Here is a 26,920-nt window from a genome sequence, read left to right as displayed (position 1 = left end):
GCAGAGCTCAGGGACTACTCCTGGCTCTATGGTCTGAAATCATTCCTGGCATGCTTGGGGGACCACATGGAATGCTGAGTTTCGAACCACCATCCTTCTGCATGCAAGGCAAAGGCCTTACCTCCATGCTATCTCTCCGGCCCCTTTTGTTCTCTTCTTTTTTTTTTTTTTAAGGTAACAAATGTTTGAATTTCCAGTACACACAAATAAGTGTCCTTCCTGAGGTTTAGAAAACATTAGGGCCTGATTCTGAAAGAATGGGTACTGCTTCAACAATATATTTTAGTCTTAATAAATGGCAAAGTAATTAAGGTTTCCTTCCTATTTTGAAGATCCAAAAATCAAACATGCAAAACTGGGTGGTAATCAGCCCTTTCTGTCATGAGTAATGCCTGTTAATTTCTATTCAAAGCACAGACTATCAGTTCAAAAGAAGAAAGAGCAACCAGTAAAAAGCCAGTGAAAAAACGAAAAAAGAAGAAAAATTCTAATTAAAACTCATAATTGTCAATTTGTGTAACTATTAAAAGTTTCTAAAACCACTAAAAATGTAGTCAGTGCTTAAAACCTGGTTATTCCTTTATACCTTACAGTATGCTTGAAAAATAAACCAAAATTTGGAAAACATAATTTAAGAATGCATAAAAAGTAAAAAGGCATTTCCATAGCGTGTGCAAAAAGGACAAAAGCTTCTTAAAGACCTCTATGACATAAATGGTACAAGGTTTATTTCAGATAGATTATACCCAAGTCAGCAAAACTGATCCAGTTGCTTAGGAAAATGTCTTCACTGAAAATGAGTGAGGATCTATTTTCCTAAAGCTAATATTTTACATTTTTCAAATAGCAATAGCATTTTGTTTTGGGGTCACACCTGGTGGCACTCAGGGACTACTCCTGGTTCTTCCCTCAAAAATCAATTCTGGCAGGCTCCAAAAACATATGGGATGCGGGGATCGAACCCGGGTCCATACTGGGTGGGCTGCATGCAAGGCAAAAATGCACTACTGCCGTGCCATCGCTCCAGTCCCACCTAAAGCTTATTTTTAAAAAAAGCAACTTGTGGGGCCGGAGAGATAGCATGGAGGTAAGGCGTTTGCCTTTCATGCAGGAGGTCATCGGTTCGAATCCCGGCGCCCCATATGGTCCCCTGTGCCTGCCAGGAGCAATTTCTGAGCCTGGAGCCAGGAATAACCCCTGAGCACTGCCAGGTGTGACCCAAAAACCAAAAAAAAAAAAAAAAAAAAAAAAAAAAAAAAAAAAAGCAACTTGTCCCGATTTTTCAAAAATTCTGGGTAATTAACCCCAAATTAAATTTGACTTATCCTGTTTTCCAAATAAATTTATTAATCTTTATCATCCTGACAGCTGTCATAAGTAATGTTAACAAAAACCTCTTAAAATTAGCCAAACACCTAAGTGACATGTACAAAAGATATACAAATTAAAGCCATTTAAGAGCAATAGATACCATAATTTGTACTTGACTATAACTTCAATATTTAAAAATGATTGTAAAACTTAAAACCTCAAATAAAAAAACTATAAATCATTTACTTTGATTTACACCTTAGGAAGTAAGAAGAGCCTTCTGTCACACGTCTAGTGTTTCTGGTGGGTTGAGGAGAGAAACGCCATGATATTTTGAATGTTTGTACTTTTCTCTTATTGATTGTTGTGCATGCTGTGGTGCTCTGAGGTAGGTTTGGTGAAGGTCCATGAGACAAGGCTTGAGATTTTCCAGAGTATATCCAGTCTTTTCAGTTAAAGAATCAGGCCAGCTCTGCCCTGTGATTGTGTAGAGTGCCAAATGGAAGGCGGCTCCGGCAATAATGGATGACAAATACTTGAGGTAAGGCTCAGCATCTATTAGACTAACTCTCCCAAAAACATTGCTAAGCTTTCAACTTTGCAGTTTACAGATTGCTGGTGCAGAAAGTACTGGGTAAGAAACTGATTTACTGTTGGTGCAGCTCAATCAAAAGCAAGGACTTTAAGAATTAGATGCTCCATTCTCAGGACTTGTTTCTTGTATAGGTATCATCTGTAATGTATACAAATTCTGCTACTTCTGGGGGGTATTTCTTCAAACTTTGAAGCTAACAGCATAGCTGTAGTGTCCTACCGGCTGAAGTTTTCCTCTCAACACTGACATCGATGAGAGGAACCTATCGATGTAGTTCACTGCTAAATGCAGTGTCTCATTCTGGAGTTTATATTCTTCTCCTACTTCTACTAACCAGTCCACGAGGATAGCTCTCATACTATTAGTGATGTCTGGTTGTTTCTTCATGTAACCTACTTTAGGCTTACATTTAACCTCCATTTCCCTAAGGTATGTATGAGAGCTATTCTCATGGTAGTCTAGCACTTCATTCACATTCACTGGCTTTTCATCTTCCAGGACAATCGACATGTCCATAGTGTGTGGTGACTCAAAACTAGCATCCATTGGATAATCAAGAGGTACCAAGTTGTTTTCTTGGTCCCGGTAAGCTAATAGCGGAATTAAATGCCAAGACATCTTCGCATTCTTTGCTGGGCTCATCAGGCTTTTTCTGCGGCTCTTCAGCTTCATCCACGTGGAATGGTGAATGCAGGCTGTTTAACATTTGCAGCAGCGACTTGCTCATCGTTTACAGGAAGATCCTTAAGAGGCGCGCAACTCGTCTGGCCTTCGGCCGCTGCAGCTGCGGCGCCCGCCCGAGCGCGGCCTTGAGCACCGCCAGCGCCGCTCGGGTGCGCGGCTGTGGGACGGGTGCCCCCACCGGGTCCACATTCTCCTGGTCTTCCAGCATCAGCAACGCCGAGCCCACCTTGCGGGCCGCAGAGCCGCCCTGCAGCCGCCCGCCCGAGCCGCGCCGGCCGCAGCCCGAGTGCGCGCCCATTGATCGCGAGCGCGAACCTAGAGCGCGGCACCGTTCGGCACGGATCAGCACTGCGGGCGGGCGGGCGGGCAGGCGGGAAAGAGGTTAGGCGGAGTGCCCTTTTGTTTTTCTTCTTAATGGTGGCTTTGAATCTATGAAGTTTCTGAGCTGTTGGTTATCTGTAACATTGTATATTATTCCTTCAAATCTTTTTTTTGTTTTTGTTTTTCTTTTTTGGGCCACACTCAGCGGTGCTCAGGGGTTACTCCTGGCTGTCTGCTCAGAAATAGCTCCTGGCAGGCACAGGGGACCAGATGGGACACCGGGATTCAAACCAACCACCTTTGGCCTGGATCGGCTGCTTGCAAGGCAAACGCCGCTGTGCTATCTCTCCGGTCCCTATTCCTTCAAATCTTAATGAGAGTCTGACTAGATACAGTATTCTTGGTAATGCATTCATTTCACTGAGTTTTTTTTTTTGTTGTTGTTGTTGTTTTGTTTTGTGTGTGTGTGTGTGTGTGTGTGTGTGTGTTTTATCCCCACTATCTTCCTCCATTGTCCTCAGGCCCAGAGGGTTGCCTTTTGTAAATATGGTATAAACCTTAAGATTGCTTCTCTGTATGAAATTTTCTTATACAGACATAGATGCTTTCAGTGGTCTCTGTTTCTATTATGGTTTTCGCCATTGTGATTAGAATGTGCTGTGGGCGGTTTTTCTTTGTCTCTTTAAGCTGAATTTTTGCTGTTGTTGTTTGTTGTTGTTTTTGGGTCACACCTGGGAGCTCTCAGAGGATACTCCTGGCTCTGCACCTAGAAATCGTTCATGGCAGGTATGAGGGAGCTTATGGGCTGCCGGGATTAAAACCACTGTCCATCCTGGATTGGCTGTGTGCAAGGCAAAGGCACTACCACTGTACTATCTCTCCAGCCCAAACCTGGAACTTTTTGGGTGTTCAGGATGTAGCTGTAAGCACTCCAGCTCTGGAAATTTCTCAGCAATAATGCCTTTGAAAGTTAATTTCTTATAGTGGTTTTCTTCCTAGATAGCTGGGTCACAATTGATTTATATGTTGTATCTGTTGTATTACCCTAACCTTCTCTTTTCAACTGTTTGTTTGTTTTGAACTTCTTTTCCACCTTCTCTTGTTGTCTGGAGGTTTTGTGCACTTTATTTTCTGGTTCATTGATTTGATCCTTAGCAGTCTTTACTTTACTGATGAGGCTTCCAATAAATTTTTCATTTTGCCTATCAAGTTTTTCAGTTCGGACACTTCTCTTTGTATTTTATTAGCAGTATGTTCCATTGTTTCCTTGAGCTCATGTACATCCTAAACATTTCCATTCTGAACTCCTTTTAAGAGATGTTATGACCCATTGGGTCTGCAGGATTGCAGTTTTACTCACAATGTGTGGTGGGATTTTGCCTTGCTTACTTAGTTTCTTTTGTAAAATCGCAAGGTGCTTCTTACCTCACTGTCAGTATTCCCCACTACTAGGGACGTCTCACAGTGCTTATGTGGATGGGTGAGATATTATTTTGGAATGGTGAGCGGTAGCTCACTTGGAGACAGGGCCTCAGACCTGTGAGGGCAGGACAAAGATCAGGCTGGTGCAGTTATGTTTGCGCTGCAGATAGCCAGTTGCTGTTCCTGCCAGGCAGTCTTCTGCCCACTGTCTAGCTCTGGAGTCTGCTCAGTTTGTAGTATTTTAAAGCTGTCCTCTCCTGATTCCTCAAGGACAAATCTGTTCACAAGGGTTTAAAAAAAGTCTTTCAGAGTAAGGACTGACTTTTTACCTTCGTGTGTGTGTGTGTGTGTGTGTGTGTGTGTGTGTGTGTGTGTGTTTGTGTGTGTGTGTGTGTTTTGGGTCACACCCGTTTGATGCTCAGGGGTTATTCCTGGCAAAACGCTCAGAAATTGCCCCTGGCTTGGGGGGACCAAATAGGACGCCCGGGGGGGGGGGGGTGTCAACCGCGGGTCCTTCCTTGGCTAGCGCTTGTAAGGCAGACACCTTACCTCTAGCTCCACCTCTCCGGCCCCTTACCTTAGATTTTCATTAAAATTTTGCATGGAGTCTTGATCTAGCCAACCTAGAATAATTAAAAAAATATAATTTGTCCACTTCCCTGAAAATTTCAAAAAATTAGTACATGTGATTTTACATTCAGATTTTTATTGATGTTGCAGCTTTTTCTATAGAATTTTCCTTCTGATTCTAACTTTCAGTACACAGACAAATTGACTACAAGCATAGTGACCACTCACATATAAACAAAACGTACATATTAATAATGAATCAATTTGTACTAGATATTTCTCTGACTCTCTACAAATGGCAGAACAGTCCAAGTGGTTCAAAGAAAAGCTCCTTTTTAGCCACCAAACTAAATTTTGGATAAATCAATTTAACTCAAGAATTAACGATATGTTACCATTTCAACATGTCTAGTTCTAAAGGAGACAGAATTATTATTCTTAGCAGACAAAATGTTTCATCACCTGCAGACATTCTGCAACTTGAGAGAGATAAACAGACAGACAGATGCACACACACACACACACACATACACACACACATGCACACACACAGATTGAGATTAAGTCTATGACTCTACCTGGCAGCAGTCTTGTAGCAGGACACAAGTAGAAAGGAAAAATTGCTGAGGCTGCTACATGTTCCTCCCCCAAAATAAATCAAGTCCCAAATTTTCCGTTTCAAAACAACACACCCTCTTCTACTCTGGGGCTCGGGTAGTGGAGATGCAGCAATGGGATTTGCAGAATAGTATATACACAGATTGAAGGATGTCTAAAGGGATCAGGAAAGCCTCCTTTTTTTTTTTTTTTTTTTTTTTTTTTGTTGGTTTTTGGGTCCACACACGGCAGTGCTCAGTGGTTACTCCTGGCTGTCTGCTCAGAAATAGTTCCTGGCAGGCACGGGGGACCATATGGGACACTGGGATTTGAACCAACCACCTTTGGTCCTGGATCAGCTACTTGCAAGGCAAACGGTGCTGTGCTATCTCTCCGGGCCCAGGAAAGCCTCCTTATGGGGACCCACACAAATGCCCATCTGAACAGGGTAGCGGTTACTCCTAGCTCTATGCTCAGAAATAACTCCTGGCAGGCTCGGGAGACCATATGAGATGCCAGGATTCAAACCACCAACCTTCTGCATAAAAGGCAAACTCCTTACCTCAATGCTATCTCTCCAGTCCCTTCTCATGGCCTCTTAAAGGTATCTTAGCATAGAGCCAGCTCTGTGAACCTGGACTTGGTGTGTTTCAAGCAAGAGTGTCCACTATATTGAAATGAAGCCTATGATACAGCAGGTTGGGAACCACTCAGGACTCCATAGTACAAATGGTGGGGCTATACATAAAGTTCAAACTTCCCAAATCACACATTCACACACTTTCACTAAGGGGTTAATCAGGAAGGAGGGGCAAGGACTCTCTAGATCTCTTTCCCTGAAGCCCAGAAAGGAATCCTAAGCGATTATCTGAGAGTTGACCTCATGGAAACCTATTACTAGTGACTGGAAGTCTAGTGCTCCCTGTTCCCCCAATGGATATTAGCTGTTTGACCCAGTGCCCTGTCTTTGGTGGGAACAGATCCAATTTCTGCACAAGAGGTGCTAACTACAAAGTTTCAGGAAGTCAAGAAAACATAGCAGACAGGAGAAGGAAGGTCAATGATAGATTAAATATAAATTTTCCTTTAATTCCTGAAAACAAACAGTGACACATAACACAAACACAGCCTTCCCAATGCTTCTGGTCCAAATTACCTCCCAACTCAACCCATGTAGAGGACTCAGGCAATGTCTCTGGTGGGCTATGTCAAGTGGTGGTGGGACTGGAGAGATTTCCCTAGCAATAATATCTAAGTCTAGACAGGGATCCCTCCAATTTCCTGAACTAACTTCAAGGAAATAACTTGAACTTCTCCCTTGAATACCATACAAAGAGGCATAACTCAAATTTCTCCCAAGTATATTCTCCCAAGAAAGAGAAATGGGAGAGATAAGGAGGGAAGATACTTATAATAATGTAGTCTCCTTGTTTCTTTCCTGGAGTGTCATGCTGTGTCAGAAGAGTGAGCAGGGTTCCATCTGGGCTCTCACAATTAAAGCATCCCCAACACCTACAGACACAGGTCCCTCTCAGGGCACCTCAATGTCTCTTAGACCTTGAAGGAACCTCCAAATTTGTAATGGGAGTTTTCTTAATCAAGCTCAGGGAGACAGTTCATGGGAAGACTCCAAATAAGTTTTTATTTGCACAGATGGACCAGACCTGTGGGTCTAGGCTAGTTGAGCATCTGAAGCTTTATACAAAGCTCATAGTTCAAAGAACCTCCTTTTATGGGGCGTTGTTGCTAATTCATCATTACCTTGCATCATGCATAAGCAGTGTTGGGCTGTGCATGCATGGTGTTGACCTCTTTAGCATCATGGAAATTGTCTCCAATCTTATCTCGCATCATCTTTCTCCCATCTCCCATCTTATCCTCAGGGCTACAGGGACTTTCCTAAAAGCAAGTTTTTGCTTGGAACTGGAAATTTTATCCTAGGCACAGATGGAGATGAACATCTCTTAAAACTTCCACCCACAACAAAATAATTTCTTTAGAGTATATGCTATAAATAAATTATAAAATCAAAAGTACATATCATACAATTTTTATCACTCATAATATAACAAACCTAACCCAAGGATTTAGAGGATAACTTAAAGTATTCACATCCATTTCTTGTTAGGACCCTATGCTGTGTGGCCACTGAGTGCCATGCAATGTGCAAGCCAGTTTATTGCAGAATTTCCAAATGCCTATGCAGACAGAGGTACCATGAAGGATGCAGAATGTGCTGCCCAGATGCTTTCCCAATGAGTTCAATCCATTCTCCTGCCCCATCCCAGCTCCCAGTTCCCAGCAACCCAGGGTGTGACTGGCATCAAGACTGCTCTTTCACTGGCAAGCAAGGTTCAACTGACCAACTATCACATTAGTTTGGCTCCTAGGTTCAGTCTTAACATTTTCATTTCCCTTTGAGTGAGTGAGAGAGGGGGCACATCTGCAGTGCTCGGAGACTATTCCTGACTTTTCACTGAGTAATCACTCCTGCTGGGCTCCAGGAACCAGATGAATATTGCCGCTCAAACCCTTTGCCAGTGTCACTTACAAGGTAAGTCCTTTACATTCTGTTCTATCACTCTCCTTCCTACATGATTTCTTTCTTAATGTTGGAAGTTTGCGGAGTTATTGAGCAGAGGATTTGCACACTTGGTGGTACCCTGATGTCCAAGTCCCTTTGGAGGGGTGTTTGAAAATAAAGACTTGTTAGGACAGGGCTCAAACCCAGGCTTCCTTCTCACAAGGAACTTTGGCCTCACTTTGGTCCTTTAAGAATTGTTCCTTATCCAGATTTTCCTGCAATCATTATGTAGAGGAGGAAGCCAAGAGCTGAGGCTCAGGAAGGTCAGTCCCCTGACCCTGGCAGCTGAAATCTATCTTGCTTTTTCTCATTATTACTTTCTCCAGCAGGTTCCAGAATGGAAGGTCCCCATGGACATCATCTCCCCACCCTACTCTTCACCAGAGTGAGAGTATTTGGTCTATAGGTACCTTAGGGTCATAGTCCTTAAAGTCCCTTTAGAGTTCCAGTGTTCAAAGTACTCCTTTTACTTGTTGTGGGCCATATCCAGGTACTCAGCTTCATCTTCCAGCCTAAGCTCCAGTTCTATAGGCAATGTGAGACTTCTAGCATAAATATTGAGCCCAGTTTCTGGAGCTGTCTCTCCTGCTCCAATTCTAGGCAACTTAGCTATCTAGTGCCCAAGAGGTAGTACTTTGGTAGGGTGCTTACCCTGCAAAATGCCAATCTAGATTCAATCCCCAGGTACCTTATGTTGTCTAAGGAATCCTACCAGGAGTGATGCCAGAGCATGGGATTGAGCCCTGATCATCTCTGGACCTGGAACAACACAATACAATACAAAGAGTTCCTTATGCCCCTATAAAAATAAAACTTAGAATTGCATCATTTCTGCTTTTTTTAATTTGAGTTTGACTTTTTTTTTTTGTTTCGGTGCCACACTCAGCAGTCTTCAATGGTTACTCCTAGTTCTGTACTAAGTAATCACTCCTGACAGGCTCAGTGGACCATATGGGAAGCTGGGAATTTAACCCAGTTCTGTCCTGGGTCTCCTGGATACAAGGAAAATGCTCTACCACTGTGCTATCACTCCAGGCCAGGAGAGATGAGGGCTGGAGGGACTAACTCATGATATGAAGCTGACCATAAAAATTGGTGAGTGCAGTTAGAAAAATAACTATACTAACAGCTATCATGACAAAGATAGTGAGTGAGAGAAATAAAATTCCTGTCTCAAAGACATGCATGGGGTGGGGAGGAGGGAGAGGGGGAACATTGGTGGTGGGAGGTTGCACTGGTGATGGCAGTGAACATTTTACGACTGAAACACAGAACATGTTTGTAACCATGGTGCTTAAATAAAGATATTATTAAAAAATAAAAATAAGGGGCCGGAGAGATAGCACAGAGGTAAGGCGTTTGCCTCCCGTGCAGAAGGTCAGTGGTTCCAATCCTGGCATCACATATGGTCCCCCGAGTCTGCCAGGAGCGATTACTGAGCATAGAGCCAGGAGCCAGGAGTAACCACTGAGCGCTGCCTGGTTTTGGACCCCCCCCAAATAAATAAAAATAAAAAATGAAAGTTATATTAGCTAACCATCAAGAAGAATGTGGGGGAATTGAAAGTTATTTATTCAATCATGTCTGGGTTTGGGACCTCATTCCATAGTGCTCAGAAGCTATTCTTGGGTCTTGTGTCATAGAGTCCTGGATGTGCTCTGGGTCAGGATCATGTGTGGTGTGGGGAATGTAACTGGTGGGTTATACGTCAGGCAAGAGCTTCACCTACAATATTATTTCTGGTATTATATATCCAGAGGTTGAAATTTATATTGGAGAGACAAAATTCAATAACTGTGTACATATAGGGTGACATTTCTATTTCTATCTGAAGGAAGTATTGTAAGGTATTGGTTGATCCATGCAAAATCTGGAAGAGACATTCCCCTCCAGAGAGAACATAAAATTTAAGGACTCTGAGGAACATTTTAATTTTTTTTTGTTTGTTTTGTTTTTGGGTCACACCCGGCAGTGCTCAGGGGTTACTCCTGGCTCTATGTTCATAAATCGCTTCAGGCAGGCTCGGAGGACCATATGGGATGTCAGGATTCGAACCAACAACCTTCTGCATGCAAGGCAAATACTTTACCTCCATCCTATCTCTCTGGTCCCTGAGGAACATTATAATTTAATTTAAGGAACATGCAGTTCTGAAGAGTTTGAATCCACTGAAAGACCTTCGATTTGAGGCTTCCAGGTTTCAACTGACCCAGCAGGACAGAAAACAGCCCTGAGGATCTGATCTCAGGATAATTGCTCACGATCCTGAATTCCTGATAGCTGCCACCTCAAAGCCAATATCACTGATCCCTCAGAAATCACTGCCCCCAACCTGGCAGTCCCCAACTGCATGGGACCACAGATTGAAAACCCAGATAAATGAGTTTTTAACAACACAAACAAGCCTGGCACAACAAGCAAGAGGCTTCCTGGCCAGAAGTGTAGGCTGGGGGCTGCAGATAATGGGAAAGGCAAGGTGAGGAGAGGAGTAGCACGGGAACATCACAGAACAAGGGACAGTTCTACTGTCTACCCAAAGTTTCTGCTGTTGAGAGCAAGTAAAAAGTGGTGCCAGGCAAGAACTGAAAAGGTATGAGGAAGGTGAGGAAGAAGAGACTGTGCAAATAGTTAGCTAGAACAAAAAAAAAATCATGTCCCAAAAGAAGTGAGTTACTGGGCCAGAGACATAAGCTTGGGGATAATGTTCTTGCCTAGTGCACAGAACTTGGTTTAATCACTGGAATCACACAGGGGTCCTTGAGACTATGACCAGTCACTCCATGGCATTCCTCAGGGCTGTGGGCTGGAATCAAAATTTAGGGGGGCACTAAAGATTAGGTGACAGAGAGAGTCAATGAGGGTAGAGTTTCAGGCCCAGGAGCTCTGGTTAGTCCACAATGTTGACACAGGCAGTGGCAGGGCTGAATTTCAGCTGAAGAAGACAAGAACAGAGAACAAGGTAGGTACACACTTCTTCAGAGATAAAAATTTATTTTTTAAGGATTCTGGGGCCATTCCTGGTGGCTACACTGATTTTGCTTTAAAAATCACAACCTCCTCCCCCCAAAAAAATCACAGCCCAGTTCATAACTCCTAGTACTCCAGAATGTGACAGGCAGCAAGACTGCTCTGTTACTGCAAGCAGATTCCACTGACCAGTGTTCACTTGAGCTTGGCCACTGAGTTTGGTGCCCTAATTCATGGTTTCTGTTATAACATTTCTAGGGAGGAGAAGTCAGTAATGCATTATCTTGGGTGGGTGGGGATGGGACAGCAAATTGGTCATCTTGGAGCCACTAGGATTTTCTCAGCTATATTTGGCCAAGTGTTAGCTCCAAGGGTGCAGAGGGTGCAGTGCTGCTCAGGCCAGGTGGAGATCTGGGACTACCAAGATCAACAGTCCTGTGCTGAGAAGCCTCCAGCTCCACACCAAGCAGAGTGGGGGTGGTAGACAGAGGCTCATGGGAACCTAGTACCACAAAATGAGGTCATAGACTGAAAGGCATGTGTACATCTTGCCAATTCTATCTGCCTACTTCAAATAGTTCTGTCTCAGCAGAGAAAGTCCTCTATTCAGTTTTCCCTAGCCAGGAAGGAAATTGCACATAGGAGATGGACCCCGGTGAAGTTAGAGCTATTGGAAGAAGCAGAACTGAGTAGTAGTTCTGTTAGTAAAACAGACACAGGCCCCTATGGAACAGGTCACATCCCCACTAGCCATGCATCATTTCTTCTTTTGATTATTATTAGGTGTAATTGTAGACCTTGGGGTCTATTCAAGAAATTTCCAGCAAAAACTTGGGGCCTCACTGCACTCTGGCAGTTAAGCTGTCTGCTGGCACATACCTTTCCTTTTTTACTGAACAGCATGTCAAGAGCTTGCCCTGCACAAAGGAAAGCTTCTTGATCTCTAAGTCCCTGGAAAATATTTCTTATCTCTTTAGCCTGTGATGTGGCTCAGCAGTAGTACACTTGATTTTATGAGTGGGGTTCAGCTGATTAAGTGACCATCCTGCCTGAACCCCTTATATTATTAAATTAAATTTCCCCTTTCTCTAGTTTTCTTCAGTGATTGATATTTTGATTATTTTTTACTCTATTCTATTATTTGTGTTTTAGAATTTATTTTCTTTGTTTTTAGTTAAAATAGGCTAAGACAGCAAAAAAGGAAACAAAGCTACTTATTTGTAAAAAGATAGAACTCAGATGATTTTTCTTCTTCTTCTCTTCTTTTTTTTTTTTATTTTTTTTATTTTGTTTTTTGGGTCACACCCGGCAGTGCTCAGGGGTTATTCCTGCTGTCTGCTCAGAAAATAGCTCCTGGCAGGCAAGGGGGACCATATGGGACACCGGGATTCAAACCAACCCCTTTGGTCCTGGAACGGTTGCTTACAAGGCAAACGCCGCTGTGCTATCTCTCCAGACCCAGATGATTTCTTTTAAATGTCTTTGCTTCTCAAAATGAAACTCAAAATCATCTCTAGAAACAGGAAATTGATCCACTCACCCCAAGGCCTCTGGAAACTGCTAAGTATTAGCCAATATTTTTAAAGTGCAAATTGTTTCCCCCTTTAATAATTTGTTTTTGTTTATTGGGTCATACTCAGTGATGCTCAGTGGTTACTCCTGCCTATGCACTCAGAAATTGCCCCGGCTTTGTGGGACCATATGGATGCCAGGGATCAAACCTGAGGTCCATTATAGGTCAGCTGCATGCCAAGGCAAACACCCCTACCACTGTGCTATTGCTCTGGTCCCTTTTTTCCCTTTAGAAAGTAAATTTCTGTGATGACCATGGCAGTATTCAGGGCTTATTCCTAATTCTGTAGTGAGGGCAGTAACAGGAACATAACTTGGAATCAAAATTGGGGTCATACTGCCATACTTTATTGTACTATCTCAAAAGTTCATCCTTTTCTCTATCAGTCTTCATTTTGATTCTTCAATTTAACAACCTTCAGATCTGAAGTTTTCCAACATACACAATCTTTTTATTTTTTTTGTTTGTTTGTTTTTTGTTTTTTGCTTTTGGGTTACACCCAGCAGTGTTCAGGGGTTACTCCTGGCTCCATGCTCAGAAATCGCTCCTGGCAGGCTCAGAGGGACCATATGGGATGCCGGGATTCGAAGCCACCATCCTTCTGGGCCTAAGGCAAACGCCTTACTGCTGTGCTATCTCTCCGGCCCCAATGCAATCTTAAAGTCTGGAGATTTGGGGCTATTGGAGAGAGGGCAGTGCACACTAGATTATGCCTGGGGATCCATTCCCTGTGGTTCTGTGCTTGGGAGACAATGACTATGTGGTGACAGAGCAAGCCAAGCACCCCATAGGCAAAGAACTCCCTCTGGCCCTTTAAGCACTAGTTATTCTCCTGATTTTCCTGCTGCCTGTAAGCAGGGGAGGCAGCTTCTAGTTGAGCTGAAACACTCAAGATTGGGCTTGGCCTTGGCCTTCCTGGAGACACTGTCCAGAACTGACAATTTCCAAATGAGCACGCCATCACTACCCAGTGGCAGTGCCTCCCACAGCTCCTGCAGCTCCTACCTCTGTTGGCTCACCAAGGCATACACCATGGCAGATGTGGTTTCACACTCTCCATTATGTACTGTGCCAATTGCCAGCTTCCAACACCTATTGACAAAGCACCTGGTTAGGGGAAAGGGAGGAAAGTTTATCAGCTGAGGCAGCCACAGAAAGTGGTTGAGGGGGGAGTGGAGATTTGCTAGCAGGTGCCCAGCACTGAATGAGGAAAACAGGGGACACAAGGAGGTGACTGAAGTGGTCAGCAGGGAGTATAGACAGGAAGGAGGAATCTTGCTCTGTTTACAGCCAGAATCTTTGAATAGACACAGCACCAGGGCAGTCCTGTGGCTGTCCTGCAGGTGTCCCAGCAAGTCTTCCAGAGCCACAGTGCCCATGATACGCTGTTGGAGCAGAGTACAGGAAACCCGAAGTCACTGTTACTGCTGGCTCTGGATGATGTTAAAGACAAACTCCTTGGTGCAGTAGCTGCAAGAGCTTACCTCCTTTACTCAGTAAGGCTCCAAAGGCTGGAATTTATCTGGAGAGACAAAAATGACATCATTAGACATGGGAAATGACATTATTTTTGTTTTGATCTGAATGAAGTATTTGGTGATTCATGCAAAATCTGGGAAAAGAATTCCCCTTTAGAGAGGACATAACATTCCAGGGACATGAATAATAAGAACTATTTAATCAGGAAGAGGAGAAAGCCTTTGGAAGGTATTCAATGTGAAAACCTTTGTGGACAGCTTTGCTAACCTGGGAAATGACAGTTTTAAGGGAATTTCACTTACATGGAAGAATGGATTCTCTACTTCTCAGATAGAAAATATTTCTTGGTTTGGGGGACAAAGAGATAGAACAGTGGGAGGGCATTTGTCTTTCATTCAGCCAATCCAGGGACAGATGGTGGTTTGAATCCCGGTATTCCATATGGTCCCCTGTACCAGCCAGGAGCAGAATTTCTGAGTGCAGAGCCCAGGTGTAAACCCTGAAGCCTCAGGCATGACCCCCCCAAAAAAACAACAGCAACAACACAAAAATATTTCTTTTCTTTTTTTTTTTTTAATATTTCTTGTTTAGATCCCCAGTTATGAGCTAAACGTTAATTCTCTAAGGAGAAAACTGGTATCATATTCTTTTACATGCTTATTAGTAAATAATTAAAAGTATGATTTATTTGTATCAAAATGGAAGAACCCCAGGTCTACCTATCTTAAAAATTGTTATTTACACTTACTTAAAAACAATTTAAAAAGTGTTATGTAGGGTCCGGAGAGATAGCATGGAGGTGAATGCGTTTGCCTTGCATCCAGAAGGTCGGTGGTTTAAATCCCGGCATCCCATATGGTCCCCTGAGCCTGCAGGAGTGATTTCTGAGTGTAGAACCAGGACGAACCCCTGAGCACTGCCGGGTGTGACCTAAAACAAGCAAACAAACAAAAAACCCCATTGTTATTATACACTTTGTTTTGAGTGAATGAAGACTAATAACTTTACAATGTTTCACATGGTTATAGATAATTTTCAGTTGTTTGTATTTTAAAATATAATCTCGTTACCTTTAAAACTGGGTAGACTATTAAATGTCAGGTGTGTTTATTTATATTACCTATGCTTCTCCACACTACCTGTAGAGTTGCAGGCCCTTAAGATGAGCTTGGATAGTGGTGGATGGTGATGGAAGGACCTTTCTCTGCCATACTCAGACACGTGGTTCTGCAACCCCCCTTCAGCCAGCGGTATCTGGGCCCAGATACGCAGTGGGTATAGAACTTACTCACAGGCAGACTTCCAGAGAGATAACATCTTTATTGGCCCTGGCCATCATGTGTGTGGCCGATATCATAAAGCTATTTAAGCATTTGCCATTCTTAGCTTGCCCTGCATCTTAACTTCTTTCATCCATGTCTCCCTCCAACCTCCATGCTGGCAAATTTCTTAATTCCCTTGGTCAAAGGCCTTAACTAACCTTCCCCAGACTCCTCCCAGGAATGGGCGGTTTCTTGCTGATAATTACATGCAAATCTGAGGTGGAGTCACATCTCCCCCCTTCTCTAAAATGTAAATAAAACTTCTGTAATTCCTGACTAAGCCTTTAACCAAAGGAGGGTAATATTTCCAAAGCAACAATATAAGTGGAAAATTAACATACCATCCCTTTTCAAAAACATAAACATTTCTGCAAAATATACCATACACTTGTAACTTAAAATTTTTTTTTCAATGCTTTTTACCAAGCACTATCCTGGAACTTCCTTTGTTCCTATACCTTTAAACGTATTTTGGGAGAACTTTTTGTTCCTATTAATCTTCCCTACACACAAGCCCAAAAGCATAAATACAGAAACATACATTTTAAAAAACAGGCTTAATACATTAAAATACACAGTAAAAATTATACCATTGAGAACATTAGCTATGGAAAACAATAAATCACATTTTAAATTGGCAAGAACATGACTTAGATTAAAGTTAGATGCAGGCGGTTATAAATTAGATTGTTCATTTGGGCTTTACTGTTTATTGCTCCCTTTTTTTAAACTAATGTTTTTAACCACTATCTAACTAAAATCCCATCACCAACTATGTGTAAAATATGTGACTACCCACTTATATCCCTATACCTAAAAACCATTAGTTCAGACACTGTGTCCATGTGGCTTTAACCTCCATAGGTATAACCCCGCAGAGGGGGTCCGCTTGCACTGTTTCACCTCATGCTGCTGTTTCCTGTGGCTTTACTAAAGCCCGAGCTGAGCAGAGCTTTTGAGCTGATTAGGTAAGCTTTTCGATGCTTTTTTTTGCCACAGGAGGGGCATTGTTTGCCCTAATCACAGCTGCCTTTTTTTGGGGGCAGCACTTTGGAAGCTGGCTCCTACCACAACGCAACTTGTCCACAAGCTTTTTTTTCCCACAGGGCGCGTCTGGATGTTGAGAATTTGAAAGGGACCTCAAACTAAAAGTCCAGTCCAAATTTTTTATTTATTTATTTATTTTTTTAAATCCAAATGGATTAAAGACCTCGATATCAGCCCCCAAACCATAAGATATATAGAACAGCACATAGGCAAAACACTCCAGGACATTACAGGCATCTTCAAGGAGGAAACTGCACTCTCCAAGCAAGTGAAAGCAGAGATTAACAGATGGGAATATATTAAGCTGAGAAGCTTCTGCACCTCAAAGGAAATAGTGCCCAGGATACAGAGCCACCCACTGAGTGGGAGAAACTATTCACCCAATACCCATCAGATAAGGGGCTAATCTCCAAAATATACAAGGCACTGACAGAACTTTACAAGAAAAAAAACATCTAACCCCATCAAAAAATGGGGAGAAGAAATGAACAGGGACACTTTGACAAAGAAGAAATACACATGGCCAAAAGACACATGAAAAAATGTTTCCACATCACTAATCATCAGGGAGATGCAAATCAAAACAACGATGAGTCCAAAATTTTTAAAGTCGAAATCCCAATTCAAGCTGAAGGTCAATGTCAGAAAACCAGTCTGCTTTAATAGAGTCTTTTTTCTCCTCCATTTCCAATCTAGGCTTTTCATCAGTCTTTGAGGAGGCCAATTTTTTTTTCTTTTTCTTTTAAACAAAGTCTCAGTCCTGGGCCTTGGCTAGGAGTGATTCAAGTTTTCACCTCCCTGTTTTTACTGATAATTTTTCTCCCCAGAAGGGGTCGACGGCCATCTTGTGACCATGGCTTCCCACATGGCTAAACGCTTGGGGCTGGCTACATTTGAAAAGAGCCAAAATCAAATTGAAGAGCAGAAATCTCACCATAATAGCTGTATTCTGGGTCCAGGGTTCACCATCCAAGTTGAGGGCGCCAGATGTAGAGTTATAGCCCTTAGGATGGGCTTTGATGATGGTGCACACATGGAGGTGCCTTTCTCTGCTATCCCAGGCCACGTGGCTCTTCAACCCCCTTCAGCCAGCGGGTATCTGGGCTAGGAAAGCGGCGGGTATAGAACTTACTCACAGGCAGGCTTCCAGAGAGATAACATCTTTATTGGCCCTGGCCATTAAGTGTGTGGCCTATATCATAAAGCTATTTAAGCATTTGCCATTCTTAGCTTGCCCTGCATCTTAACTTCTTTCATCCATGTCTCCTCCAACCTCCATGCTGGCAAATTCCTTAATTCCCTCAGTCAAAGGCCTTATCTAACCTTCCCCAGACTCCTCCCAGGAATGGGCGGGTCTTGCAGGTAGTTACACATAAATTCAGGGAAGGGGAGTCCACAACTATCCACAGTCCCAGCACCAGCAGAAATGAACCTGAATCCTGAGCCCATCATTAACCTCTGAGCTCCACTAAGCATAACACAAACAATATAACATTAAAATATTGGTGCCGAGTGCAATATAACACAGCAAGTAGGGCATTTGCCTTGCACCATGGTCAACCTGCGATGGACTCGAATTCGATTTCCTGGTATCCCCATGTAGATCCCTAGAGCCTGTCAGGGGGTGAATTCGGAGTGCAGAGCCAGGGGTAACCTCTGGGCACTGCCATGTATGACCCCCAAACAACTACCCTCAAATAGATAAAAGAAAACGAGATAAGTTGACCATAACAAGAAGTTTCTAGCCAAGTTCCTCAAAGAGCACTCAGCACAGAGGGAGCTGAGCTGGGCTAAGACTGACCTGGAGACCCAGGTGTAAGATACTCTGAGGCTGCATGATGGCACTGGGTGACAGTCTCCACTCTGACCTGCAGCAGGGCTCAGCTTCTCATCCATCTTTCTGAAAGACAGTAACTGTAACTAAAAGGAATCATAGTTAAAACCAGCTTATTGAGCAAGGTAAACAGGCAACTTTCAAGAGGGGCATTTACATCTAGATAATAGTATGGAACTCAGATTACCTCACTCCATGCTAACTTTTATTAACGTGGAAAGAGAAATATGATGTTCAAGCAAGGCTTGGTTACTACCCCAGGCGTTTCCACTTGTGGAGACATTTAAGTGGAGGGTTTAAAAGTTGATCCATGAAGCTGGAGCAATAGTGCAGCTGGAAGGGTACTCTTGCCTTGCTTGCAGCTAACCCTGGATTAAAACCCTATCACCATCATATGGTCGCCGGTAAAACCTCCAGGACTAATTTCCTTAGTGTAAAGCCAGGAGTAACCTCTTTAATACCATGAGTGTGTCTCAAAAAAGAAACCTGATACACTTGGTAGTACCTACAAGATTGTAATGGTTGGTGGCACTAAGCCTGAGGTCAGAAAACTGCAGAAGCTGAGAAAAAGGCCTGAAAGAATCTGGTATAGAGAAATGGAATATCTGATGGCATTTACCACAGAAATCCAGCAGATATTACACCTTTAGAAATGAGGGGCCTTTAGAAATATGGGGTATCATCAATTTTACACGGAGTATGCCAAAGGGATTGAGAGACCATTGATTTGGAGGTTTGCCTTGCAGACAACAACCTGGGTTTTTGAACCCTGGTTATGCATATGGTCTCTGAGCCTTACCAGGAGTGATTTTTGATTATAGCACAAGGAATAACACCTAAGCATCTGGGATTGCCCACATTACCAAAAGAATGCACCTGGCACATCACAAAAACCAATAACAGTGCTGGCTGGGATGTGGGGAGAAAGGAACTCTCATTCACTGCTGGTGGGAATGACATCTAGTCTAGCCTCTATGGAAAACAATATGGAGATTCCTCAAAAAACTGAAAATTGAGCTCCCATTTGATCCAGCTATACTACTACTAGGGATATACTCCAGGAAATTAAAAACACAATACAAAGATGCCTTCTGCTCACCTATATTCATTGCAATGCTATTTACATTAGCCAGAATCTGGAAACAACCCAAATGCCTGACAACAGATGAGTGGATAAAGAAACTGTGGTACATTTACACAATAGAATACTATGCAGCTATCAGAAAAATGAAGTCATGAAACTTTCATAAACATGGATGGACATAGAAACTATTACGCTGAGTAGAATAAGTCAGAGGGAGAGAGCTAGACACAGAATAGTCTCACTCATTGGTGGGATTTAAGAAAAATAAAAACAGTATAGTAATAATACCCAGAGATAATAGAGATTATTAGGTCCCAGACCTTGAAGACCTTCCATTCCCTTCTCAGTTACTGCTCCCCCTCACATCCCCAGGCCAAAGTTTCCTTGTTATGAGGCCATTCTGGTTTTCAGCCCAAATAATATCATACCAGACAAAGGGGGAGGGGGCAGGAGTTAGGTCATCTGTGAGACGTGAGACACCTGTGTCAGGGGTGGATGCAGGGAATGAAAATGAAAATTGAACCAATAATGTATACTGTGGCAGTTAAACTGTATTAACAAATAAAAAACTTAGCCTGCTGATGCCTGCTAATGCTATATATTCTGCATATCAGTTTCATACAGGGTCTTTGTCTCATGACAGAGTAGCCAGCTATAGCTGAATAAATTCCCTTTTGCATTTTACATTATCAGAGATAGTCTTTGACTCTCAGTACTGGTCAGATTATCTACTCGGACCACCTAACAAGATTTAGGCTTGGAAGGACTTGCCCATGATATGACACTTACCACAGTGTGGTAAGTTCAGTTAGAGAAATAACTACCGCCAGGGATTCTCAAACTCAATTTACCTGGTGGGCTGCAGGAGGCAAAGTCGGGGTAGATCCTTGAGTGCAAAGTCAGTAGTAATCCTTGAAACATTGGGGGGTATTACCAAACAACTACAACATAATAAAACAAAACAAAACAAAATAAAGATTCCTCTAGGGCAGGGCCACAAAAGTTGTACAGAGGAGCGCTGCAAACGGCCCACGGGCCGTGGTTTTGAGACGCCCTGATACACTAAACAACTATCATCACAATGGATGTGAGTGAGAGAAATAGGAATGCACTGTCTTGAAAAAAAAAAAGAAAACTGTCAAGGCAGGGGGTGAGGTAGGAGGAAGATGGGTGCATTGGTCGGTTGAGAAGGTTGCACAGGTGAAGGGGATGCTATGTTTTATAAATAACTGAAGATCCAAGTATAAACATATTTGTAATCATGGTGCTTAAATAAAGATTTTTAAAATGTGTGCCTATATGTCGTGTAATAGGGTAGGTGCACACACATCTATAGTCAAAGAGTGGAGACAGGAAATGAGCTCTCTGGGGCTTTTCTAGAAAAGCATTCTGATCCACTGCTGATGCCAGCAGAACCCTGACCCACTAGCAAGCACAATACACAGTTCTGCTAGGGCCTGTCCAGGCACATTGAGCTGCAGGGAGACCAGGGAGGCCAGGCTCAGGTTCCAGTCAATGCCAGGGTGCTGAGACAGATCATGCAAGCAGAGCTCCAGCCTCTGAAAACTGCCACTAGCCACAAAAATGGGGGGGCAGCAACACACAAAGCTAGTCCCTGCTTAAAGTCACCTGCTCATCAATCCTTAGCTCCCTTAGGGTGCGGAGGGAGTCAGTGTAAAGCAGAGAGAACAATGAAGTTGTTTGATGAAAGCTCCCAAAACCTGAAGAAAGGGAGTTAGTCAGCCATAGTGTGGTTTACCAGGGAGGAAAGCAAAGACTGCAGGCAATTGTGCTCACTGAGGATATGACCTGAGACAGCCATAGACACCAAGAGCTCAAAGGAGCAGGGACTCCATCAGGCAGCTGCAGTGCCTTTTGAAAGCCTGTTGGGGGCACAGTTCACAGATGCATTGCTCTGCCCCTGGATGACTCCAGAATAGCAACAGGATGAGGGCCACTGGGCTACTGTCCTGGAGGTGCTGTTGCCTAGAGAACATGCAGTATAGGCCCACTAAAATACTTTTTAAGACTCAACAAGGTGAAAAGGTAGAAAAGCCAGTACAAGGGAAAATATTAAGGTTATAGTGATGAGTAAAAGACCAAAGTTTTTAGAGATCCTTTGATTCTGGATGCAAATCCCTACTCTGAATCCTGACCCCTGACTAGGGAAGCAGCAGAATTTGGGCCTTGAGTGTGAGGGAAGAAATCCTGCCTGATTACACAGAGATTTCACCAGAAATTGGTACAACTTTTTTATCAGAGGATAGGAACAGAACAACATGCAAATCAACCACCTTCTGTCACCTTGAACACAGCAGTCCTCCTCAGAAAAGAAGGGACTGAGTCATCCACTCTGAGCCAAGCTAAAAGAACTATGGAGAAGCAGCCCCTTCCAGGGTCTCAGATGACCCAGCAGGATAGAAAATATCCCTCAAGGGTCTGATATAAGGATGATAATTCACTCCTGAACCCCTGACTGCTGCCACCCCAAAGCCAGGGTATCACTGATCACTGATCCTTAGAAATCATAGTGCCTGCAAGTCTGCTGTATCTACTGCCACAGAAGATGAAAAATGGACGGAAAATGAGCTTATCATGCACAAGCAGACAAGGCACAATGAACAAGAGGCTTCCTGGCTACCAGAATAGGCTGGAGGATACAGGTTATGGGAAATGAAAAGTGGGTGAGGGGACCAACCAGAGGAATAGCACTAAGTCAGGCACAAATCCTGTTGTCCCGTCTGGATTCTGCCTGGTGAGGATGTTGTGCAATGGGATGTCAGGCAAGAACTGAAAGTGTAAGGTGTGGGGAGAGACAAAGCAAAGTGTCAGCAAGAGCAAACAAATAATATACACAACAGTGAGCTATTGGAGCCATAATGCTCCAAAATTTGGATTTCAAAGGCATCTTCTATGATCTGATACCCCTGGTAAATACAACAGAATAAAAAATAAATGAGATTATATTAAATTAAAGAGTTTCTCATAACATAGAAATACAGGCTTAAACTAAAAGACAGCTTACTGAATGGGAAAAATATTCACATTCTACACTCAAATAAGGACTTGACATCCAGAATATAGAAAGCACTATTAAAATAAAAAAAATTTCAAAACCTTATCAAAATATGGAGAGGAAGTGAACTGACATTTCTCAGAGGAAAATAAGAGGCACATGAAAAAATGCTCAGCATCACTTATCATTATTGACATATAAATCAAGACAACACTAAGATATCATCTTGTGCCAGTGAGAATGGCACAAATTAAAAATGGTCGGAACAATCTGTGCTAACAGGGATGTAGTGAAAAAAGAAATCTCCCTTTTACTGCTGTTAGGAATATTGTCTGGTTCAAACCCTGTGGGAAAAAAAAAGATTTGGAGAGTTCTCAGTAAACTTGGAATGGAGCTGCCATATCAACTCAGCAATTGCACTTTAGAGCGTTTAGCCCCAGGACTTAAAAACATTCATTTTAAAAGGACTTTTGCATGTCATTATTCATTGTTGCACTTAGTACAACCACTAAGACATGGAGTTAACCTAAATATTCAATGATAGGTGAACGAATTATGACCACCTGGTACATATACACAAAGGAATATTGTGCAGATACTAGTAATGATGAGATCATGCAATTTGTTGCAATCTGATTAGAATTTAATATATCATGTTGAGTGAAGACAACTAGAAAAAGAAAGACAAAAACAGGTTGCAACTCACTTACTTATCGCATATGGAATAACTGGATGAGGAAATATAATATAGTAATGGGGCGATACTCAGATCACCCTTGACACGATGCCTAGAGAAGAGGACACAAATCAATGAAGGAAGAAAGAAGGTGATAAAGGGAGGCAATTGGGGAATAGGGGTCAGGGTTTCGATTATACAGGGGATGTGAAGTAGTGGTATAGCTATACATCCAAAGCACAGACTCAACAGTACTGAAACCATGAAATCTAGCTGCAATCATTAAATTTTATTATGTACCTAATAAAGAGGATAGGAAAGGGCTGGAGTGATAGCATAGAGGATAGGGCATTTGCTTTGCACACTACTGGCCAGGTTCTATCTCTGGCATCCCACATGGTCCTCCAAGCCTTCCAGGAGTAATTTCTGAATGTAGAGCCAGGAGTAATCCCTGAGTGCCACTAGGTGTGGGCTGAGCACCACCCATCCAAAGTGCCTGTTATAATGGCAGGCAGGTGAGGTAGTGGTGTTATGGCATGGGATGCACTCTGGGAATATTGCTGAAGGGAGGTTGACACTGGTGATGGAACTAGTCCTAAAATATTGTATGTCTAAACCCCAACTATGAATAACTTTGTTTTTTGTTTGTTTGTTTTTTGATTTTTTTTGTTTTTGTTTTTGGGTCACACCCGGCGGTGCTCAGGGGTCACTCCTGGCTGTCTGCTCAGAAATAGCTCCTGGCAGGCACAGGAACCATATGGGACACCAGGATTCGAACCAACCACCTTAGGTCCTGGGTCGGCTGCTTGCAAGGCAAACGCCGCTATGCTATCTCTCCGGGCCCTATGAATAACTTTGTAAATCACAATGTTTTAAATAATTTTTGAGACCTAAACTTTAACTATCTGAACTTAAATTGGCCTGTTATACTGGCAGGCCACGGGCCAAGGGTGGTGGTATAGGATGCACTCTGCATTCATTGGTGGAGGGAGGTCGACACTGGTGGTGGGAATAGCCCTAATTCACTGTATATCTGAAATTCAACTATGATGGACTTTGTAGATCACAATATATTTATTTTTTATTTTTATTTTTTGGATTTTGGGTTACACCTGGTAGTGCTCAGGGGCTACTCCTGGCTCTATGCTCAGAAATTGCTTCTTGCAGGCCCGGGGGACCATATGGGATGCTGGGGTTCGAACCACTGACCTTCTGCATGCAAAGCAAACATCTTACCTCCATGCTATCTCTCTGGCTCCCACAATTTTTTTATATATAAAATTTTTAAGTACCATGATTACAAGCATGATTACAGTTGTGTTTCAGTCATAAACAGAACTCCCCTTCACCAATGCAACATTCCCACTACCAATGCCCCTCTTTCCCAACACCTGACTATATTTGAGACAGGCATTTTACTTCTCTCACTTATTAAGATTGTCGTGATAGTTGTTAGTATAGTGATTTCCCTAACTGCACCACTACTCTTCGTGTTGAGCTTCATATTGTGAGCTGGTCTTTCTGGCCTTCATATCTATTAATTTTTCTTTTTTTTTTTTTTTTTTTTTTTTTTTTTTTTTTTTTTTTTTTTTTTTTGGTTTTTGGGCCACACCCGGTAACGCTCAGGGGTTACTCCTGGCTATGCGCTCAGAAGTTGCTCCTGGCTTGGGGGACCATATGGGACACCGGGGGATCGAACCGCGGTCCGTCCAAGGCTAGCGCAAGCAAGGCAGGCGCACCTTACCTTTAGCGCCACCGCCCGGCCCCTATTAATTTTTCTTAATTTTTCTTAAAACCCATGGATGAGTGAGACTATTCTGTGTCTATCACCTGTTGACTTATTTCACCCAGCATAATAGATTCCATGTATATTTATGTATAGGAAAATTTCATGATTTTATCTCTTCTGATGGTTGCAATGGTCTTAATAAAATAAAATTGGAAAAAAAGAAAAAAGAAGAAAGAAAGAAAGAAAGAAAGAGAGAAAGAAAGAAAGAAAGAAAGAAAGAAAGAAAGAAAGAGAAAAAAAGAAAGAAAGAAAGAAAGAAAGAAAGAAAGAAAGAAAGAAAGAAAGAAAGAAAGAAAGAAAGAAAGAAAGAAAAGGAAGGAAGGAAGGAAGGAAGGAAGGAAGGAAGGAAGGAAGGAAGGAAGGAAGGAAGGAAGGAAGAAAGAAAGAATGAAAGAAGAAAGAAGAAAGAAAGAAAGAAAGAAAGAAGAAAGAAAGAAAGAAAGAAAAAGAAAAGAAGGAAGGAAGAAAGAAAAGAAGGAAGGAAGGAAGAAGGAAAGGAAGAAAGGAAGGGAAGGAAGAAAGAAAAGGAAAAGATTGCTTTATGCCTGTAGATGGTGTTCCTGAATTCAATATATACTTGGCCTCCTGCATAGAGTCTGAGCCAAGCCACTGCAGTTTTCTCTCCTGTCCCAATCAAAAATGCCTTAACCCTCTTGGACTGAGAGACAGTAAAGGCGGTAAGGGGCTTGTTATGCAGATAATCAACCCTTGCTCCACCCACAGGTATCCTATGTGATCCCTGGAGTCCCTGCTAGGACTGATCCCTGAGGGTAAGCCCTGAACATCTCTAGGTGTGAAATAAATCAAAGCAAAGCAAAAAAAATGCCCTAAAAATCATAGAAAGAGAAGCTTAGAGTAGTCACCTTTACTGATTTTTAAAATAGTTTTATTACTTTCTTTGAACACTGTAATTTACATAGTTCTTCCAATGCATTTGTTTCTGCCATTTCATGTTTCAACACCAATTACACCAATTCTGTGTAAAATTTTCTCCATCTGATACTCACCGCTCCTAAGCTTGGCCCCTTGGCAGGCACAAAATGGTTTTATATTGCTTGTTAACAGTAAATAGTAATGGAATTATAACAAATAATGTAGCAAAAGGAAATTTGTCAAAATCATTATTCTTCTCAATAAAGTCATTAAGTCATTATCTGAACGTTTACAAAGACATTTGTTGCTAATTAATATTTATTTTGTTTTAGCCTTTAACTAAATCTAACTGGATTTCTCTTTTAATATATTTACACATTAATAAAAATTTCTTTAGTTGAATCACATTAAGATACACAGATACAAAGTTGTTCATGTGAGTTTTTAATGACTTTTCGTGTCATTTTTTTCTGAGCCTCTGTCGGAGGCGTCGCAGGCTCCGGGAACCGCTGAATTCGCGGCCCCTGGGGACGGCGCCGGGCGAGCGGGGTGAGTGCGGAGTTCGGGCTGGAAACGTCCCCGGGCGGCGCTGACGCGGACTCGAGGCCGCGGCTCTAGACCTACAGGCCGCGAGCGACGGGGCTGCCGCACCGGACCCAAGGGCCGCGAGGGCCGAACTCCCGGGGACCCCGCGGGCCGGGCGGAAGGAGCCCGCTTGGAGGGACTGTCCGGGCTGCGTGCGCCGGCGGGGACGTGAGTGTCACCGCCCTCTGCTAGGCCCTGGGAGTCCGTGCTCCGAGGCTGTTTAGTGGGGCAAAGGCAGGTGTCGCGGTGCGTTCGGGAGCGACCTGAGCTCAGCGTCAAGAGGCGGCTGGGCGGCCGGCCCTGGGCGAAGCTAGAATTCGAGACGCTTTTCCTCCCGGGTCGGCCCCCGAGGTCCAAAACAGTCTGCAGGGGTGTCCCAGCGAGCAGCGCTCCCCTCCGCGCCCCGGATGGAGCATCCCGAGACCCATCAATACTCCCCTGCCTGCACCCCGGGATCCAGCCTTGCTGCCACACTACCCAGCAGTGTCTCCCACACCTGCACCCCAAGACCTGGCACTCGGGGTGCTGCAGATCTTCCCCTTTGGGGTAGACAGTGGAAAGGGCCCCCAACGTCAGCATTTGACTGACACC

The 26,920-nt window shown here is 43.1% G+C and overlaps 1 pseudogene; it reads right to left on the bottom strand.

Moving 5' to 3' along the window:
* Positions 1-1,542: 1,542 nt before the first annotated feature.
* Positions 1,543-18,368, bottom strand: LOC126001840 (cyclin-A2-like; annotated as a pseudogene).
* Positions 18,369-26,920: the final 8,552 nt, after the last annotated feature.

Source organism: Suncus etruscus, chromosome 2 (assembly GCF_024139225.1).
Source record: "Suncus etruscus isolate mSunEtr1 chromosome 2, mSunEtr1.pri.cur, whole genome shotgun sequence".
In the NCBI taxonomy this organism is placed as follows: domain Eukaryota; kingdom Metazoa; phylum Chordata; class Mammalia; order Eulipotyphla; family Soricidae; genus Suncus; species Suncus etruscus.
The sequence above is the reverse complement of the archived record's forward strand: the minus strand, read 5'-3'. Positions and strand labels throughout refer to the sequence as shown.